Source organism: Rattus norvegicus, chromosome 9 (assembly GCF_021556685.1).
Source record: "Rattus norvegicus strain SHRSP/BbbUtx chromosome 9, alternate assembly SHRSP_T2T, whole genome shotgun sequence".
Classification (NCBI taxonomy): Eukaryota; Metazoa; Chordata; class Mammalia; order Rodentia; family Muridae; genus Rattus; species Rattus norvegicus.
The window spans coordinates 17,239,861-17,253,990 of NC_141542.1; positions in this window are offsets into that span (position 1 = coordinate 17,239,861).

A 14,130-nucleotide genomic window follows, 5' to 3' on the forward strand; every position below is an offset into this window, starting at 1 on the left:
AGAGCACCAGTGGAAGGGGACGCCCTGGGTCCTGCTAAGACTGAACCCCCAGTGAACTAGTCTATGGGGGGAGGGCGGCAATGGGGGGAGGGTTGGGAGGGGAACACCCATAAGGAAGGGGAGGGGGGAGGGGGATGTTTGCCCGGAAACCGGGAAAGGGAATAACACTCGAAATGTATATAAGAAATACTCAAGTTAATAAAAAAAATGCATTCTTTGTGTGCCTGGTGCCAAAGGATGTCAGAAAAGGGCATTGGATTCTGTGGACCTGGAATTACAAATGGTAGAGAACTACCATGTGGGTTCTAGGAACTGAACCGTGGTTCTCTGGAAGAACAACCCATGTTCTTAGCCCCTGAGGCCATCTCTTTAGCCCCATGGACATTATCAGTTCATAGCTTGGCCCATGATTCTCTACCCCCGACATCTTTGGCTGGATCAATGTGGTATGTAAGAATTCTCACCAATATTTTCAGAAAGAGCTGATATAGGTCCTTCTGTATAAGTTTGATCCAGGTATCTCTTTCTGCAAATGACATCTTGGCACCAACTTCATTTTTGCTGCCAAATGTCAACATCTTTGACCTCCAAAGTCACATATGAGGCCTATGACATTCTTGACCTGGACACCCCCCTTCTCTGCTTTCTTTGTTGAAAGTGGGGTCTTCAACTACTGTTATTATTAAAACAACAACAACAAAACTCACTTTACAAATAGGGCAAAGTACAATGGATTCATAGGCTTCTCTTAGTTATGATTTTTTCTTAAGCCCAGAAGAGCAAAACTCTCTTCAATCTCTCTCTCTCTCTCTCTCTCTCTCTCTCTCTCTCTCTCTCTCTCTCTCTCTCTCTCTCTCTCTCGCTCTCTCTCTCTCTCTCTGGTTTTGTATGTTTTAGTAACTCAGATAGAGAAAGCTACTGCTCTACCACAGAGCTCAGCATGCATCCTGCTGGGGAGTCAGGATTTTAGCAGAAGCTGGAGGAGCTGGAGGCCAACTGCTGCCCCAGGACACAGGTGGGTCAGCTAATGATCACCCACGGATAAGAGCGGCAACAGGGCTCTTGTCCATGGCATCTCAACTCTGACAGTACTTTGAGGTTAAAGTTGCAAGGGATCCATGTAAACTGATCCCTTGAAGCAAAGCGAAGCAAGGCCTTGGGTTTATAGTTTACTAACACTCACGTGACTGTGTCTCTACCGCCCTTCATTAATCTAGAAGTAGAAACTTGCAGCACTCTATCCCCAGTTACCCTAACTTAATATAATGGAAATGGATCACATTGTTCTTCTGTCATCCTCTTGTGGATGAGAAAATGATACTTGAATCTTAATTTTCTTCACTTGACCAGTTATCCTTAGAATTGCAACAAGAATGAAATCAAGCCTCAAGTTTAGTTTATTTTTCCTTCAGCAGAACATAGCGCTTTTCATAACCTTTTACTGCTGCGTTTAAATCCACTATGTGCTTCACAGCCCACAACCAGGTATGTAACCAGATCCCTACTCATTATCTATCCTAATGTCCCTTGGTCATTAGGTTGAGCCTTACATTGCCAGCCCTTTCATGAGTATTTATCAGTAATGTATGACATAGTTATATTCATGTTTGGTTCCCATGGCTCTTTAAATGTTCAAACTGTAAAGAAAGTGTCTGGTGACAAATAGTTTGTACATCTAAACATTCATCCAAAAGGAAACCATTTTACTGGGAGTTGTTGTATTACACTTGTTTGAAGGCATAAACACAACCCTTGCTTTGTTTTTTTTTTCTTTTTTCTTTTTTTTCTTTCTTTTTTTTTCGGGATTTTTATGTACTGTATTCATGTATACTGTTACACAAGGTAAATTTTTTTATCTGTATATATATATTTATATTTATATAAAAAGACCAATAATAGCAGTGTGTTATGCATCAACAGCAGCAACAGCTTTTCCAGGTTCTGCAGTCATCTGAACAAAACTGTAGAGACATCCAGCACACTCCAATAAAAAAAAAAAAAGTAAAAAAACAAAACCCGAGAAAACAGCACAGTTCTGTTACTCTTGTGGTACCTGGCACCATTTTTTTTAAAATTAGCTTCTCAATCATCATCTGGAAAGAAAACATTCTGAGCAACATCATTAAAAACAGCTCTGATAAAGCACGGTCACTACTACGTATCATAAAGCAGGTACAAGCTATTTTACATCCACAGAGGTATGATACAGTACTGTCCTACATCTATAATACTAGAGGATACAATTTAAAAGGCATTATTTGAGACTTGATTCTACTTTTCCAGCAGAGGGCCCAAAGGATGGTGTGACACAGCTTTGTAAAGAAACATACTCTAGACAGGATTTCCTTTCACTAGTGGCACAGTTCTAAGGATTCATTCTCTCCATGAATGTCAGCTAAAACCGTTATTAAAAAAATGAAATATCCCTAGAATAAAACTGTATAACCACCGGATTCACATGAAGATGACCTAGTGGAGACAAGCTGGACCTCACCTTACCAACAAGCTATCAAATCTGTTATGTTTAAACAGTGAGACCTCCAAGGAAGGAGATGCCAAGTAGTGCTTCAAAGCTTCGGACCACAATCAAACACAGCATCCTTTTCAACAGAAGCAGAAGCTCATCTGAATATGCTCAAGGATGCTGACATCAACATTTAATCATCTCCTCACTCATCCAGGAAGAAGGGGAGATCAGTTACTACTGTACTTTATTGTGTTCAACCAAATCACCATGTTACAAAAATAGCAAGCTGCCATAATAAAAAATAAGGCTCCTCTATCCAGCAACAGATAGCATCATTTTACTTTCAAGCCTAGAAATTGCACACTTGTATATAAACCAACCGAAGATGAGGATTGAGAGTTCATCTTGGTGGATTTTTCCTTTGATGAATATGAAGTGTCCTTCCTTATCTTTTTTGATGACTTTTAATTGAAAATTGATTTTATTTGATGTTAGAATGGCTACTCCAGCTTGCTTCTTCTGACCATTTGCTTGGAAAGTTGTTTTCCAGCCTTTCACTCTGAGGTAGTGTCTGTCTTTGTCTCTGAGGTGTGTTTCCTGTAGGCAGCAGAATGCAGGGTCCTCGTTGCGTATCCAGTTTGTTAATCTATGTCTTTTTATTGGGGAGTTGAGGCCATTGATGTTGAGAGATATTAAGGAATAGTGATTATTGCTTCCTGTTATATTCATATTTGGATGTGAGATTATGTTTGTGTGCTTTTCTTCTCTTTGTTTTGTTGCCAAGATGATTAGTTTCTTGCTTCTTCTAGGGTATAGCTTGCCTCCTTATGTTGGGCTTTACCCTTTATTATACTTTGTAGTGCTGGATTTGTAGAAAGATATTGTGTAAATTTGGTTTTGTCATGGAATACCTTGGTTTGTCCATCTATGTTAATTGAGAGTTTTGCAGGATACAGTAACCTGGGCTGGCACTTGTGTTCTCTTAGGGTCTGTATGACATCTGTCCAGGATCTTCTGGCCTTCATAGTTTCTGGCGAAAAGTCTGGTGTGATTCTGATAGGTCTGCCTTTATATGTTACTTGACCTTTTTCCCTTACTGCTTTTAATATTCTTTCTTTATTTTGTGTGTTTGGTGTTTTGACTATTATGTGACGGGAGGTGTTTCTTTTCTGGTCCAATCTATTTGGAGTTCTGTAGGCTTCTTGTATGCCTATGGGTATCTCTTGTTTTAGGTTAGGGAAGTTTTCTTCTATGATTTTGTTGAAGATATTTACTGGTCCTTTGAGCTGGGAGTCTTCACTCTCTTCTATACCTATTATCCTTAGGTTTGATCTTCTCATTGAGTCCTGGATTTCCTGTGTGTTTTGGACCAGTAGCTTTTTCTGCTTTACATTATCTTTGACAGTTGAGTCAATGATTTCTATGGAATCTTCTGCTCCCGAGATTCTCTCTTCCATCTCTTGTATTCTGTTGGTGAAGCTTCTATCTACAGCTCCTTGTCTCTTCTTTTGGTTTTCTATATCCAGGGTTGTTTCCATGTGTTCTTTCTTGATTGCTTCTATTTCCATTTTTAATTCCTTCAACTGTTTGATTGTATTTTCCTGGAATTCTTTCAGGGATTTTTGTGTGTCCTCTCTATGGGTTTCTACTTGTTTATTTATGTTTTCCTGGAATTCTTTCAGGCATTTTTGTGATTCCTCTCTGTAGGCTTTTACTTGTTCTCTAAGGGAGTTCTTCACGTCTTTCTTGAAGTCCTCCACCATCATGATCAAATATGATTTTGAAACTAGATCTTGCTTTTCTGGTGTGTTTGGATATTCCATGTTTTTTTTTTGGTGGGAGAATTGGGCTCCGATGATGCCATTTAGTCGTGGTTTCTGTTGCTTGGGTTCCTGCGCTTGCCTCTCGCCATCAGATTATCTCTAGTGTTGCTTTGTTCTGCTATTTCTGACAGTGGCTAGACTGTCCTATAAGCCTGTGTGTCAGGAGTGCTGTAGACCTGTTTTCCTGTTTTCTTTCAGCCAGTTATGGGGACAGAGTGTTCTGCTTTCGGGCGTGTAGTTTTTCCTCTCTACAGGTCTTCAGCTGTTCCTGTGGGCCTGTGTCTTGAGTTCACCAGGCAGGTTTCTTGCAGGGGAAAAGTTGGTCCTACCTGAGGTTCCGAGGCTCAAGTGTGCTCGTGGGGTACTGCCTAAGTCCTCTCCATGGCGGCAGCAACCGAGAAGATCTGCACCGCTCTTTCCGGGAACCTCCGTGCACCAGGGTTCCAGATGGCGTTTGGTGTTTTCCTCTGGCGTCTGGATGTGCACAGAATGCAGTCTCTTCTGGTTTCCCAGGCGTGTCTGCCTCTCTGTAGGTTCAGCTCTCCCTCCCACGGGATTTGGGTGCAGAGAACTGTTTATCCGGTCTGTTTCCTTAAGGTTCTGGCGGTGTCTCAGGCGCAGGAGTCTTGCCGCTCCTGGGCCCTCCCCTATGGGAACCCAGAGGCCTTATACAGTTGCCTCTTGGGCCAGGGATGTGGGCAGGGGTGGGCAGTGTTGGTGGTCTTCTCCGCTCTGCAGCCTCAGGAGTGCCCACCTGATCAGGCGGTGAGGTCTCTCTCCAAGTTTATTTATCTTTAGCACTTCTCTATTTATAACTCTTTTCTATTCTAATGCCAGAAGCCATTGACTCCAAGTAATGAACTCTGTTAGTAGTAGATGATTAGGAAAAAAAAAAAGAAATGTTATTTGTTAGAACTCCCTTCTTTTTTGTGTTCAAGACCCCTGGCTAGTCAGACAAAAGGCTTGGACTAGTTAAGTCTTCATGAACCAAAGAGAAAAGAAGGGAAAAGTATAAATATATCTTATACAGTAAAATATGCATATAAACACAAATATTCAGCCACACACACACACACACACATGCACATTCACACACACATGCACACGCACACACGCACAAACGCATACACAGCAAGAGAGAAAGAGAGAGAGAAGGGGAGAGAGAGAGAGAGAGAGAGAGTCACAGTAGTCACTGGTGACCACCTTTCTCATCAATTCTATAAGTATACCTACATAGTTTCATATACATACCTATACTTACATATTCATGTATATATTTGCTGGAAAGAGCAAAGGCCCCCACAAGCAGAAAATTATGACCTCATTCTAAATAAAAAAGTAGCTCCAACCTTGACTGCTCTGAGATAGAAAAAGCCTCTACTTTTTTGGGGGGTGGGGGTTATATTTTGTTTTCACAGCCAACTATATATTAAATAATTTAAGAGCTAAAAACACTCAAAACATTCTTCATAAGGGCCTCCTAAAGGATTTAAGATTGTAGCATTTTTTTAGGAAGATACATTTTTTCTTTTTATTGGATAGTTACTTTATTTACATTTTAAATATTGTCCCCTTTTCCAGTATTCCCTCTGGAATCCCTCTCTCCCATGCCCCCTCCACCTGCTTCTATGATGGTGCTCCCTGACCCACTCATTCCCTCTCACCTCCACACCTTGGCATTCCTCAACATTGGAGCATTGAGCCTTCATGGGACTAAGAGCCTCTCCTCTCATTGAAGTCAAACAAGGCCATCCTCTGCTACATATGTGGCTGTAGCCAGGGGTTCCTCTGTTTGTACTCTGGTTTTTATTGCTAAAAGTAAGATATATATGAAAGTAAGAAAAAAACCCTTAGTTAAAAAAAAAGCCTTCATGTCAGAAAAGTCTTTCCCCACTGTTCTTTTTTTTTTTTTTTAAAGATTTATTTATTCTATAAGTACACTTGTAGTTGTTTTCAAACACACCAGAAGAGGGCATCAGATCTCATTACAGATGGTTGTGAGCCACCATGTGGTTGCTGGGAATCGAACTCAGGACCTCTGGAAGAGCAGTCAGTGCTCTTAACCACTGAGCCATCTCTCCAACCCCTTCTAATTTCTTAAAACCTGAATTGTTTTATATACTTTTGGGTTGCTATTGCTGTTTCTTTTTTTTTTTTTTTTTTTTATTATCTTGAGTATTTCTTATATACATTTCAAGTGTTATTCCCTTTCCCGGTTTCCGGACAGACATCACCCTCCCCCCTCCCCTTCCTTGTGGGTGTTCCCCTCCCAAACCTCCCCCCATTGCCACCCTCCCCGCATAGTCTAGTTCACTGGGGGTTCAGTCTTAGCAGGACCCAGGGCTTCCCCTTCCACTGGTGCTCTTACTAGGATATTCATTGCTACCTATGGGGACAGAGTCCAGGGTCAGTCCATGTATAGTCTTTAGGTAGTGGCTTAGTCCCTGGAAGCTCTGGTTGCTTGACATTGTTGTACTTTTGTCGTCTCGAGCACCTTCAAGCTCTTCCAGTTCTTTCTCTGATTCCTTCAACGGGGGACCTATTCTCAGTTCAGTGGTTTGCTGCTGGCATACGCCTCTGTGTTTGCTGTATTCTGGCTGTGTCTCTCAGGAGAGATCTACATCCGGCTCCTGTCGGTCTGCACTTCTTTGCTTCATCCATCTTGTCTAATTGGGTGGCTGTATATGTATGGGCCACCTGTGGGGCAGGCTCTGAATGGGTGTTCCTTCAGTCTCTGTTTTAATCTTTGCCTCTCCCTTCCCTGCCAAGGGTATTCTTTTTCCTCATTTAAAGAAGGAGTGAAGCATTCACATTTTGATCATCCGTCTTGAGTTTCCTTTGTTCTAGGGATCTAGGGTAATTCAAGCATTTGGGCTAATAGCCACTTATCAATGAGTGCATACCATGTATGTCTTTCTGTGAGTGGGTTAGCTCACTCAGGATGATATTTTCCAGTTCCAACCATTTGCCTACGAATTTCATAAACTCGTTGTTTTTGATAGCTGAGTAATATTCCATTGTGTAGATGTACCACATTTTCTGTATCCATTCCTCTGTTGAAGGGCATCTGGGTTCTTTCCATTTTCTGGCTATTATAAATAAGGCTGCGATGAACATAGTGGAGCACGTGTCTCTTTTATATGTTGAGGCATCTTTTGGGTATATGCTCAAGAGAGGTATGGCTGGATCCTCAGGCAGTTCAATGTCCAATTTTCTGAGGAACCTCCAGACTGATTTCCAGAATGGTTTTACCAGTCTGCAATCCCACCAACAATGGAGGAGTGTTCCTCTTTCTCCACATCCTCACCAGCATCTGCTGTCACCTGAGTTTTTGATCTTAGCCATTCTCACTGGTGTGAGGTGAAATCTCAGGGTTGTTTTGATTTGCATTTCCCTTATGACTAAAGATGTTGAACATTTCTTTAGGTGTTTCTCAGCCATTCGGCATTCCTCAGCTGTGAATTCTTTGTTCAGCTCTGAACCCCATTTTTTAATAGGGTTATTTGTTTCCCTGCGGTCTAACTTCTAGAGTTCTTTGTATATTTTGGATATAAGGCCTCTATCTGTTATAGGATTGGTAAAGATCTTTTCCCAATCTGTTGGTTGTCGTTTTGTCCTAACCACAGTGTCCTTTGCCTTACAGAAGCTTTGCAGTTTTATGAGATCCCATTTGTCGATTCTTGATCTTAGAGCATAAGCCATTGGTGTTTTGTTCAGGAAATTTTTTCCAGTGCCCATGTGTTCCAGATGCTTCCCTAGTTTTTCTTCTATTAGTTTGAGTGTGTCTGGTTTGATGTGGAGGTCCTTGATCCACTTGGACTTAAGCTTTGTACAGGGTGATAAGCATGGATCGATCTGCATTCTTCTACATGTTGCCCTCCAGTTGAACCAGCACCATTTGCTGAAAATGCTATCTTTTTTCCATTGGATGGTTTTGGCTCCTTTGTCAAAAATCAAGTGACCATAGGTGTGTGGGTTCATTTCTGGGACTTCAATTCTATTCCATTGGTCTATCTGTCTGTCTCTGTACCAATACCATGCAGTTTTTATCACTATTGCTCTGTAATACTGCTTGAGTTCAGGGATAGTGATTCCCCCTGAAGTCCTCTTATTGTTGAGGATAGCTTTAGCTATCCTGGGTTTTTTGTTATTCCAGATGAATTTGCAAATTGTTCTGTCTAACTCTTTGAAGAATTGGATTGGTATTTTGATGGGGATTGCATTGAATCTGTAGATTGCTTTTGGTAAAATGGCCATTTTTACTATATTAATCCTGCCAATCCATGAGCATGGGAGATCTTTCCATCTTCTGAGGTCTTCTTCAATTTCCTTCCTCAGTGTCTTGAAGTTCTTATTGTACAGATCTTTTACTTGCTTGGTTAAAGTCACACCGAGGTACTTTATATTATTTGGGTCTATTATGAAGGGTGTCGTTTCCCTAATTTCTTTCTCGGCTTGTTTCTCTTTTGTATAGAGGAAGGCAACTGATTTATTTGAGTTAATTTTATACCCAGCCACTTTGCTGAAGTTGTTTATCAGCTTTAGTAGTTCTCTGGTGGAACTTTTGGGATCACTTAAATATACTATCATGTCGTCTGCAAATAGTGATATTTTGACCTCTTCTTTTCCGATCTGTATCCCCTTGATCACCTTTTGTTGTCTGATTGGTCTGGCTAGAACTTCAAGAACTATATTGAATAAGTAGGGAGAGAGTGGGCAGCCTTGTCTAGTCCCTGATTTTAGTGGGATTGCTTCAAGTTTCTCTCCATTTAGTTTAATGTTAGCAACTGGTTTGCTGTATATGGCTTTTACTATGTTTAGGTATGGGCCTTGAATACCTATTCTTTCCAGGACTTTTATCATGAAGGGGTGTTGAATTTTGTCAAATGCTTTCTCAGCATCTAATGAAATGATCATGTGGTTCTGTTCTTTCAGTCTGTTTATATGATGGATCACGTTGATGGTTTTCCTTATATTAAACCATCCCTGCATGCCTGGGATGAAGCCTACTTGATCATGGTGGATGATTGTTTTGATGTGCTCTTGAATTCTGTTTCCAGAATTTTATTGAGTATTTTTGCGTCAATATTCATAAGGGAAATTGGTCTGAAGTTTTCTTTCTTTGTTGGGTCTTTGTGTGGTATAGGTATAAGAGTAATTGTGGCTTCATAGAAGGAATTCGGTAGGGCTCCATCTGTTTCAATTTTGTGGAATAGTTTGGATAATATTGGTATAAGGTCTTCTATGAAGGTTTGATAGAATTCTGCACTAAACCCGTCTGGACCTGGGCTCTTTTTGGTTGGGAGACCTTTAATGACTGCTTCTATTTCCTTAGGAGTTATGGGGTTGTTTAACTGGTTTATCTGTTCCTGATTTAACTTCGATACCTGGTATCTGTCTAGGAAATTGTCCATTTCCTGAAGATTTTCAAGTTTTGTTGAATATAGGTTTTTATAGTAAGATCTGATGATTTTTTGAATTTCCTCTGAATCTGTAGTTATGTCTCCCTTTTCATTTCTGATTTTGTTAATTTGGACGCACTCTCTGTGTCCTCTCGTTAGTCTGGCTAAGGGTTTATCTATCTTGTTGATTTTCTCAAAGAACCAACTTTTGGTTCTGTTGATTCTTTCTATGGTCCTTTTTGTTTCTACTTGGTTGATTTCAGCTCTGAGTTTGATTATTTCTTGCCTTCTACTCCTCCTGGGTGTATTTGCTTCTTTTTGTTCTAGAGCTTTTAGGTGTGCTGTCAAGCTGCTGACATATGCTCTTTCCTGTTTCTTTCTGCAGGCACTCAGCGCTATGAGTTTTCCTCTTAGCACAGCTTTCATTGTGTCCCATAAGTTTGGGTATGTTGTACCTTCATTTTCATTAAATTCTAAAAAGTTTTTAATTTCTTTCTTTATTTCTTCCTTGACCAGGTTATCATTGAGTAGAGCATTGTTCAATTTCCACGTATATGTGGGCATTCTTCCCTTATTGTTATTGAAGACCAGTTTTAGGCCGTGGTGGTCCGATAGCACGCATGGGATTATTTCTATCTTTCTGTACCTGTTGAGGCCCGTTTTTTGACCAATTATATGGTCAATTTTGGAGAAAGTACCATGAGGAGCTGAGAAGAAGGTATATCCTTTTGCTTTAGAATAGAATGTTCTATAAATATCCGTTAAGTCCATTTGGCTCATGACTTCTCTTAGTCTGTCTACATCTCTGTTTAATTTCTGTTTCCATGATCTGTCCATTGATGAGAGTGGGGTGTTGAAATCTCCCACTATTATTGTGTGAGGTGCAATGTGTGTTTTGAGCTTTAGTAAGGTTTCTTTTACGTATGTAGGTGCCCTTGTATTTGGGGCATAGATATTTAGGATTGAGAGTTCATCTTGGTGGATTTTTCCTTTGATGAATATGAAGTGTCCTTCCTTATCTTTTTTGATGACTTTTAGTTGAAAATTGATTTTATTTGATATTAGAATGGCTACTCCAGCTTGCTTCTTCTGACCATTTGCTTGGAAAATTGTTTTCCAGCCTTTCACTCTGAGGTAATGTCTGTCTTTGTCTCTGAGGTGTGTTTCCTGTAGGCAGCAGAATGCAGGGTCCTCGTTGCGTATCCAGTTTGTTAATCGATGTCTTTTTATTGGGGAGTTGAGGCCATTGATATTGAGAGATATTAAGGAATAGTGATTATTGCTTCCCGTTATATTCATATTTGGAAGTGAGGTTATGTTTGTGTGCTTTCATTCTCTTTGTTTTGTTGCCAAGATGATTAGTTTCTTGCTTCTTCTAGGGTATAGCTTGCCTCCTTATGTTGGGCTTTACCCTTTATTATCCTTTGTAGTGCTGGACTTGTAGAAAGATATTGTGTAAATTTGGTTTTGTCATGGAATATCTTGGTTTCTCCATCTATGTTAATTGAGAGTTTTGCAGGATACATTAACCTGGGCTGGCATTTGTGTTCTCTTAGGGTCTGTATGACATCTGTCCAGGATCTTCTGGCCTTCATAGTTTCTGGCGAAAAGTCTGGTGTGATTCTGATAGGTCTGCCTTTATATGTTACTTGACCTTTTACCCTTACTGCTTTTAATATTCTTTCTTTATTTTGTGCGTTTGGTGTTTTGAAAATTATGTGACGGGAGGTGTTTCTTTTCTGGTCCAATCTATTTGGAGTTCTGTAGGCTTCTTGTATGCCTATGGGTATCTCTTTTTTTAGGTTAGGGAAGTTTTCTTCTATGATTTTGTTGAAGATATTTACTGGTCCTTTGAGCTGGGAGTCTTCACTCTCTTCTATACCTATTATCCTTAGGTTTGATCTTCTCGTTGAGTCCTGGATTTCCTGTATGTTTTGGACCAGTAGCTTTTTCTGCTTTACATTATCTTTGACAGTTGAGTCAATGATTTCTATGGAATCTTCTGCTCCTGAGATTCTCTCTTCCATCTCTTGAATTCTGTTGGTGAAGCTTGTATCTACAGCTCCTTGTCTTTTCTTTTGATTTTCTATGTCCAGGGTTGTTTCCATGTGTTCTTTCTTGATTGCTTCTATTTCCATTTTTAATTCCTTCAACTGTTTGATTGTGTTTTCCTGAAATTCTTTCAGGGATTTTTGCGATTCCTCTCTGTAGGCTTCTACTTGTTCTCTAAGGGAGTTCTTTATGTCTTTCTTGAAGTCCTCCAGCATCATGATCAAATATGATTTTGAAACTAGGTCTTGCTTTTCTGGTGTGTTTGGATATTCCGTGTTTGCTTTGGTGGGAGAATTGGGCTCCGATGATGCCATGTAGTCTTGGTTTCTTTTGCTTGGGTTCCTGCGCTTGCCTCTCGCCATCAGATTATCTCTAGTGTTACTTTGTTCTGCTATTTCTGACAGTGGCTAGACTGTCCTATAACCTGTGTGTCAGGAGTGCTGTAGACCTGTTTTCCTGTTTTCTTTCAGCCAGTTATGGGGACAGAGTGTTCTGCTTTCGGGCGTGTAATTTTTCCTCTCTACAGGTCTTCAGCTGTTCCTGTGGGCCTGTGTCTTGAGTTCACCAGGCAGGTTTCTTGCAGGGGAAATGTTGGTCCTACCTGTGGTTCCAAGGCTCAAGTTTGCTCGTGGGGTACTGCCTAAGTCCTCTCCGCTGTGGCAGCAACCAGGAAAATCTGTGCCGCTCCTTCCGGGAGCCTCCGTGCACCAGGGTTTCAGATGATGTTTGGTGTTTTCCTCTGGCGCCTGGATGTGCACAGAGTGCAGTCTCTTCTGGTTTCCCAGGCGTGTCCGCCTGTCTGAAGGTTCAGCTCTCCCTCCCACGGGATTTGGGTGCAGAGAACTGTTTATCCAGTCTGTTTCCTTCAGGTTCCGGCAGTGTCTCAGACGAAGGGGTCCTGCCGCACCCGGGCCCTCCCCTATGGGAACCCAGAGGCCTTATACAGTTGCCTCTTGGGCCAGGGATGTGGGCAGGGGTGGGCAGTGTTGGTGGTCTCCTCCGCTCTGCAGCCTCAGGAGTGCCCACTTGATCAGGCGGTGAGGTCTCTCTCCCACGGGGTTTGGGAGCACAGAGCTGCTGCGGTCCGGGATCCGCCGTTGTGGGACTTCCGGTAAACACAGGAAGTGCCCGGCCTTAGAGGAATTTTGCCTCTGTGTGTCCTGAGTTCACCAGGCAGATTTCTTGCAGGGGAAAAGTTGGTCCTACCTGCAGTTCCAAGGCTCAAGTTTGCTCGTGGGGTACTGCCTAAGTCCTCTCCGCTGTGGCAGCAACCGGGAAGATCTGCGCCGCTCTTTCCAGGAGCCTCCGTGCACCAGGGTTCCAGATGGCGTTTGGTGTTTTCCTCTGGTGCCTGGATGTGCACAGAGTGCAGTCTCTCTGGTTTCCCAGGCGTGTCCGCCTCTCTGAAGGTTCAGCTCTTCCTCCCACGGGAATTGGGTGCAGAGAACTGTTTATCCGGTCTGTTTCCTTCAGGTTCCGGCAGTGTCTCAGGCGCAGGGGTCCTGCCGCTCCCGGGCCCTCCCCTACGGGAACCCAGAGGCCTTATACAGTTGCCTCTTGGGCCAGGGATGTGGGCAGGGGTGGGCAGTGTTGGTGGTCTCCTCCGCTCTGCAGCCTCAGGAGTGCCCACTTGATCAGGCGGTGAGGTCTTCCCCACTGTTCTTAGTTCTTATACTTTCTCCACAGAATTGATCACACGGTTTTCCAAACATTTTTTTATTATTATTAACTTGAGTATTTCTTATATACATTTCGAGTGTTATTCCCTTTCCCGGTTTCCGGGCAAACATCTCCCTCCCCGATCCCCTTCCTTATGGGTGTTCCCCTCCCCATTTTCCCCCTATTGCCACCCTCCCCCCAACAGTCTAGTTCACTGGGGGTTCAGTCTTAGCAGGACCCAGGGCTTCCCCTTCCACTGGTGCTCTTACTATTTCCAAACATTTTTACATTCCATAAATTCATAGCAAGTTTAAGACAGTAACTCAAGTCATAAAATTAGAGTTATAAAAGAAATATTTATATGTTCCATTAAAACTAGTACCTAACTAAGCTTTCATTATCTGTTACTTTCTCCATACATTTGTTAAAAGTTTAAAACCATAATTCCTATGTAATAAATTGACATGTTTTGTCAAGAGGTAAATCAACTGACTCATCTCTCCTTAGCTTTGAAGTTTTGTACATATAAATTAGTCAATACTTGATTTTCTGTCCTTGCACCTGCAATAAATTGTTCATTTCCAGTTATCAGTTAATGGTTTCACAGCTCACATGGAGGGAATATTTTCCCTGATATTGAATTTATTCCAAGACAAGTTTTTTATCCTAGTGCAACTAGCTCATGAATCATGAAGGTTTATAAAACAGTAGTTGAAGATTCCATATT